Here is a 6,529-nt window from a genome sequence, read left to right as displayed (position 1 = left end):
ATGTTAGGGCAGAGAAGGAGGGAGATGGCAACGACAACGACGAGTCTTAACAAATCAGACTTGCTGTCTAGATTCATGGGATCCATCGAAGACGACAACTAGTTGAGAGACATAAGCATTAGTTTCCTGAGTATGAATTGGTTGAGAACAAGTTGAGGATTTTTTTTCTTATGAACATTAAATTTATAGAGTGTGCATTGTGTAGTTTGAAGTTACAGTGTTAGACTGTTAGTGTTATACAAGATATAATGAAAATTTGGAGAGAACAGTGTCGTTTCCGAACAGACACTACAAGAAAAATCACTTTTAGCGGCTATTTATTTTGCTTTTAGCAGCAATAAAAATAGCCGCTAATACATTTACCGGCAATTAGACATTAGCCGTCTTATGCTTCGCCGCTAAAAAGTTTTATTGGTAATTATAACATTTACCGATAAAGACTTTTTAATGGCCACAAAAAGTATATAACTATTAGTGGCCATTTTCTTGGCAATTTATATGGCCACGAAAAATAATTCCAAAATTGCAATGTTATTCATTTTTAGCGGTCATTACTATTTCCGCCAAAACCCATTTTATCGAAAATTTATATGGCTACTAAAAGTAATTCTAAAATTGTAATGTTATTTACTTTTAGTTACCATTACTATTGCCGCTAAAATCTTAAGACTTGTTTTAGTTATATTATACTCGTTTGCTTAGAAATAACAAACTACTTTTTTTTTCTAGAATCTCAATTATTTATGCCAACAATTATTATTACTATGCATAATATAAATATACTGAAATTAATTACTACAAAATGGATATTTTATTAAACTCAAAATATTAATACACAAATTTCTCTTGAAAAGTAATAAATTATGTTACAAATCTAAATAATAAAAAATGCTACAAGTCTATAACTATGTTACATTAAGTTAGGCTATAAACCAATCCCAATGATAGGTTAAATATTAGTGAAAATCACGGGGTGAAAATCGATTTTAAAAGCAATCACAGGCTCAAGTTAGTGAAAATCGATTCACTATATACAAGTCAGCTAAATATTTACATCTGGAATAGGGAGATACAATGAGAATGCGAGGGGTGATGTCCAAGCCTTGTTTGTTGATACGGTTGAGCATCTCATTCTCCAATGTACGAACTTGATCCAAGATGTAAAAAACCTGATTATAGAATCAAGAACAGTTTATGCCAATTAACATTATTGAGGAATAAAATGTTAACATGAAAATAGAATTACGAATTTTATCATGTGATCTAGAGTTCTCAACTAACCTGGCCACCAGTATTAGGGTATCCCAAGACATTGTCTTGAGCAAAGTAACCACGGGGAGAAAGGATCACCACATTGAAGACCATAGGGATCCTTCCAAAGAATGTCTTCAGAGGTAGTTACAGATTATTGTCCCACCTAAGTGATAATCATTTCAGCAAAGGGAATCAAACTCGCGTCTTTTAAGATACAAGGTCATTTCATTGCTTTACCAACGGTGCCAATCATCTTTTGTTGTTAAAAAATTTGTGAATTTATTGTCAGAAATGCACAGAGCATACCTTTCCATTGTAACTATGAAGCCTTAGGAACTTCAGCAATGGCTGTATGCTCTCCTTGCCATGGAAAAGCTTAGCGGAAAGGTGGCCATTAAAGAACTCAACGCCATTCCCAATTGACTTGTTAAGTGTTGGGCGGGAAAAGGATGTGTTAAAAGGCTCAAAGTCCAACTCGAGCACAAAGTTGCCATCGGAACTACATCAACAAAAACCAAAAATATAAAATTGGTCTTTTTTAGAAACTCTTATAATTTGTAACAATAATTTTACTATGCTTGAATAATTTGATTTTTTAAAAAGTGATTAGTATTAATTTTCATAACTCAATTTTCAATTCTTTTAATAATCATCAAAATTTTTTATTATTAGTTTCCCATCAATGGACTTTTCTTAAATTTCCATAATCGATCGGTAGTATCAATCTTGAAAACTCTATCAGCTTTGATGACTGAAATTATTCATTCATAAAAGCATCTAATTGAATTATTGCCAAGTGTCTCTAGCAAGTAGCAAAATGATAGACACAGAGAACATTTAGGTACTCTTCACTTTTAATATTATTCTAATACAATATATTCTACGTACTATACAAAGGAAACTTTTTCTTGCTTTTCCTACTGAATTGATTAATAAGATAAGTGCCATGTTCTAACAATTCTTTTAAGTTCTTAGGATGTTCAACTTAAAATAATAATAAAAAGAAGTCAAATTGTTGTAGACATAGCTTAGAGATAAGGTAAGACTTAAGAGTCTTACATTTCTCTTTCATTCTATATAGAAAGAAAAAAAGCAGTGAAATACTCATAATAATAATAATAATAATAATAATAATAATAATAATAATAATAATAATAATAATAATAATAATAATAATAATAATTAAATTATTATTATTATTATTATTATTCATAAATAGGAAAAAACTCGGTTAACATTTTAACAGATTAAGCACAGCTAGTAATCACAGTAAATTAATTTTGTGCAACTGTTCTGCAATACATACATTGCTAAGGTATGTCCTTGTGATATCTGGTTCATTTAACTGACAGTAAAACAAATTGATGGACACAGCATCCAAGTCAAGCTAACACAAAGAAAAACATACGTATACATTGATTTATAAATCTAGGAGAAGCAATAAATACCTCTGGCTTTGTCCCTGCAATTTCATCTGGAAAGCTTAAACATTGCTGAAGGGAATTGCTGCTTAAGTTTGCTAATGGCATTATGTAGCTTTTCATAATGTAGCTATATTAAACCTACATATCCTGTAATTCATTAGAAAAGCTATATTAAACCGGATTGGAGGATTCAGAATCTGAGGTCTATAATACCATATTGAAATTTTAGAAATGAACGTAAAAATAGAAGAGGTTCTAATTGAAGAATGAAAAAGAAAGAAAACTTGCAGTGAATGTAAAATGAAATGATTCTGCAGAATATAATTGGCCTTAGTAGAATTTACATGTGTGCTATTTATATACTGCACATTAGAGAAATAAAAGGCCAAAAGTTAAAAACTAATACAAGAACCTAGAGTCAACTATTCAAGAATACAATAAAAAAAAAGTGATATAAAACTAACTCAACAAACTAATGACATTGAAATAGAATTGCTCCTTTTTACACAGATAATTTGATGTATTTAGATAAATTTGTAGATAATAAATTTAAAAGTTAATTCATTCTAGAAGTTTTCCACTATTTCACATACAATAGTACACGTTGTTCCGGATTCCTAATTGATTCTTGAACCTTAGCCAATCCACGCAAGTTGGGAATAATTTGAATGCATGTATCTTAACTCTGTGTAACTAATTAACTATAAGATGATTTGATTATATGCTTAAATTTTATATATAGTTTTAATGTTTTGTTTAATAGCTTTGGTTTGTGTATCTTAGCTTTTTTTGTCTTGAAATTTTAAATCTCCTATGGTACTGTCTTGGATATATCATAGACATAAAGATTCTTGTTTACGCAACATAAGGCTAACCTTGTAATAATAGACGATTTAAAGGAAAATTATAAAATGAGGAAGTCAATAAACAATAACCTTGCAGTGTTTGTTTATGTTCATTAGATCACCTGCAATTTCTTTTCAGTAATGTGTCTTATCTTAGCAAGATACTAACCAGCATCTTGGACTTTCTTCCTTCATAAATCATAAATAATAAAGAATCAATTATGTACAATTACGAGCTACATGATTGCATCCATTCGTATTTTTTTTCAAAGAAAGAAAAACGAGAGATTAGCTTAATATCTTGTTGCCACTTATGATATTAATTATTTTATTAACTCTATTCATATTTATTTGTGAGCTCAACCATTTCGATACATGCCAAAGTATTGAGAATACAAACAAATCATGCAAAAAAGATAGTAAAAAAAGCAGAAACAAGTTTCTTCACTTATGACATTGTTTTCAAAATAGACAGATTATTATAGAGGGAGAATAATAAGCTGCAAGTGCATTGCAAATCTAATAGTAGTACAAACCTGAAGGGCTCTCCAATGAGAATAAGCCCAAAATGAAACCCAGAAGAATGTGATATTAGGCAAAGTTAAAACCTACAATGTACAATTAAGAATGGTCATCAATTGAAGCCAAGATAGATATTAAAGAGCAAACACAAGTCCATCGAGCACATACATACCATTAGTGTAGAGGAAAATAGAATCAATGAAACTGTAGCATATAAGTATTTTCAGTGGATAATTATTCTCCTATAAATGAGACAATAGTTCATATGACAATGAAGATTTAAATACATAATTAAATTGGAAGCTACACTAACAGATTCCATATTAAATTATTGTTCCAACACCATCAACTTTTGCTGATTTGTTTTTTTTTTAAACAAGTGTTAGAGGGAGAATTACCTCAGAGCAATATGTCCTAATCTTCGGCGAACAATTGTGCATTCAGACTGCAATAACATTGTAATTGTCATATATCAGGGAAGGTTTCTAAGCAACTCTTTAAAGGCTCAGACACAAGAATCAAACTCAACATTGCCATACATATCAACCGCATAATAAATATATATCGAACTATCGAAGGCGAATCTACTATTAAGAGTAGTAAACTACTAAACTATTCCAAAACCAAGCAAGTATGCATCAAAACAAGGCTGCGGCACCAACCTTGAAGGGTAAATGACTTCGACGCTAGTGACTTCATTCGATATAGATTTCAAAAATATCTCTGAGGGCTCAACCTGTGACAAAAGCCATAACCCCAACCTGCAACAACTCAATCACATTTGAGCATATTATGCATAGTGTAATCAACACTTTTAAAAGACTATTATTCAAAACCAACAATGTAACAAACTAAGAAGCAAACTATCATTTGGCTATTTTTTTTCAAATCCCCTTCCAAACCCAAAACTCAAAGCAAGTTCTTTTGTTTCTCTTTTCTTTCCCATTCGTTGAAGCTGATTTGCTGTGTGAAGAAGAAGCCCCAATCCTAAGAAACCCTCCTACAAACAAAAATTAACGGCAAAAAAAAGAAACAATTTTTGCTTAATTTCTTCACTTATGACATTGTTTTCTCTGTTATATTCACTTATGTTTGATTAAACAGGTTTTAGTCTCAAAATTAACCATGAAAATTGAAAATATAATTCATAATCTTCTACTAATTGAAAATGCAGTTCATAATCTGAATCTATGAATATATTTTCTCCCAAGATAGTTATTTGAGTAATTTAAAGACAATGAAACCAATAGTGATGATATTCTAGAAACCACAGAATTAGAAAATGCAGCATCAACATCTCACTCCTTGCCAACAATTACTACTGCAAATAGACTCTCAAACATTTTAATATTATGAGCAATAATACAAACATAATCTTAATGAAACTCTACAGAAAGCATTTCAAACATTTAAACCAAAATCCAAATATAAACGGAGCAAGCAAGTAGCTTAATCTACCAGCTTCATTAGGATCAAGCAAGCAAACAGAGCAAAAGTAATAACAGAGAGAGAGAATCACATGCTTCTGAATATTCAAACCAAAATCGAAAAAATAAACGGAGAAGACTTACCGGCGGCGATGATCTTGTGCGTCTACATGCAAAGAACGGTGGCGGTGCAAGCGACGGAGGTGTGGTGTTGCGATAAAAGCAGCAATGGTGGCTAAAAGCCCTTGGCGACGTCTGAGATGAACAAACCATGACAGAGATGCAAATCTGAGGCGGATCGGATGGAAACGAAGTCCAAAGAGTAGGATGATGGATGGTGGCTATCGTCAATGGTTACCGTCGTGGTGGTGGTGGTCGGCGATGGCAATGGTTACACGAGTTAACCTAGGCCAGTAGCGAAATCAATCTTTCATTGATGAAGAAAAGAGAGAGCAAGAAAGTGAAGAGAAACAAGGGATGGAGAGGGTTTGGGGAAGCTCGCAGGTGAAGAAGGAAGCGGCGCGTGGTGGAAAGGGAAATTTTCTTTCTTCTCTTTTCGTGATTTCTATTTGACTAACGGATAAGATAAGAAAAAAAATGAGAATAAGAGTTTAGCGGCCATAACTACAATTGCCACTATAATAATTTAGAAAAATTAAAATTAAAAGTAAAAAGGAAGATAATTTTCTGGCAATAGTAATAATGGCCACTATAATATATAATAATAATGGCAAATATATAATTGTCGCAAAAACATAATTTAAATTAAGAAATTAGTGGCTATTATGTTATTGCCATTAAAAGTTTGTCGCTAAAACATAATTTTTTTGTAGTGAGAGGAGATCAGGGATTATTTTGTTCCCTGTTAGAGTTGTCAGGAACTATTTTGTCCTCCGTTAGAATTAACGGAGTAAAAGACATAAGTGACTAACGGAATTAATTGTTACGGACCAATCAAGTAATTAATTTTAGTTGGGAACTAAAGTGTTCAATCTGAAATTTTTTGAGAATCAAAATGGATATATACTCTTTTCTTTATCTTTATCTTTTTTATTTT

At 31.5% G+C, this 6,529-nt stretch overlaps 1 long non-coding RNA gene across 2 annotated transcripts; it reads right to left on the bottom strand.

The window, feature by feature from the left end:
• Positions 1-792: 792 nt before the first annotated feature.
• On the bottom strand, positions 793-6,092 carry LOC112765591 (uncharacterized). Of its 2 annotated transcripts, XR_003183839.3 has the most exons (9): positions 5,617-6,088; positions 4,708-5,045; positions 4,444-4,490; positions 4,060-4,131; positions 2,703-2,825; positions 2,561-2,599; positions 1,561-1,753; positions 1,282-1,417; positions 793-1,169 (listed from the first exon to the last, which is right to left on the bottom strand). It is a non-coding gene; the product is annotated as an uncharacterized lncRNA (long non-coding RNA). The 2 variants fall into 2 exon arrangements; XR_003183838.3 differs by lacking the exon at positions 2,561-2,599 and having other exon boundaries at positions 5,617-6,092.
• Between the last annotated feature and the right edge of the window lie 437 nt (positions 6,093-6,529).

The sequence above is a fragment of the Arachis hypogaea genome, chromosome 17 (genome assembly GCF_003086295.3).
Source record: "Arachis hypogaea cultivar Tifrunner chromosome 17, arahy.Tifrunner.gnm2.J5K5, whole genome shotgun sequence".
NCBI classification, from domain to species: Eukaryota; Viridiplantae; Streptophyta; class Magnoliopsida; order Fabales; family Fabaceae; genus Arachis; species Arachis hypogaea.
Note: the sequence above shows the minus strand (reverse complement) of the source record. Positions and strands in the feature narration are given on the sequence as shown.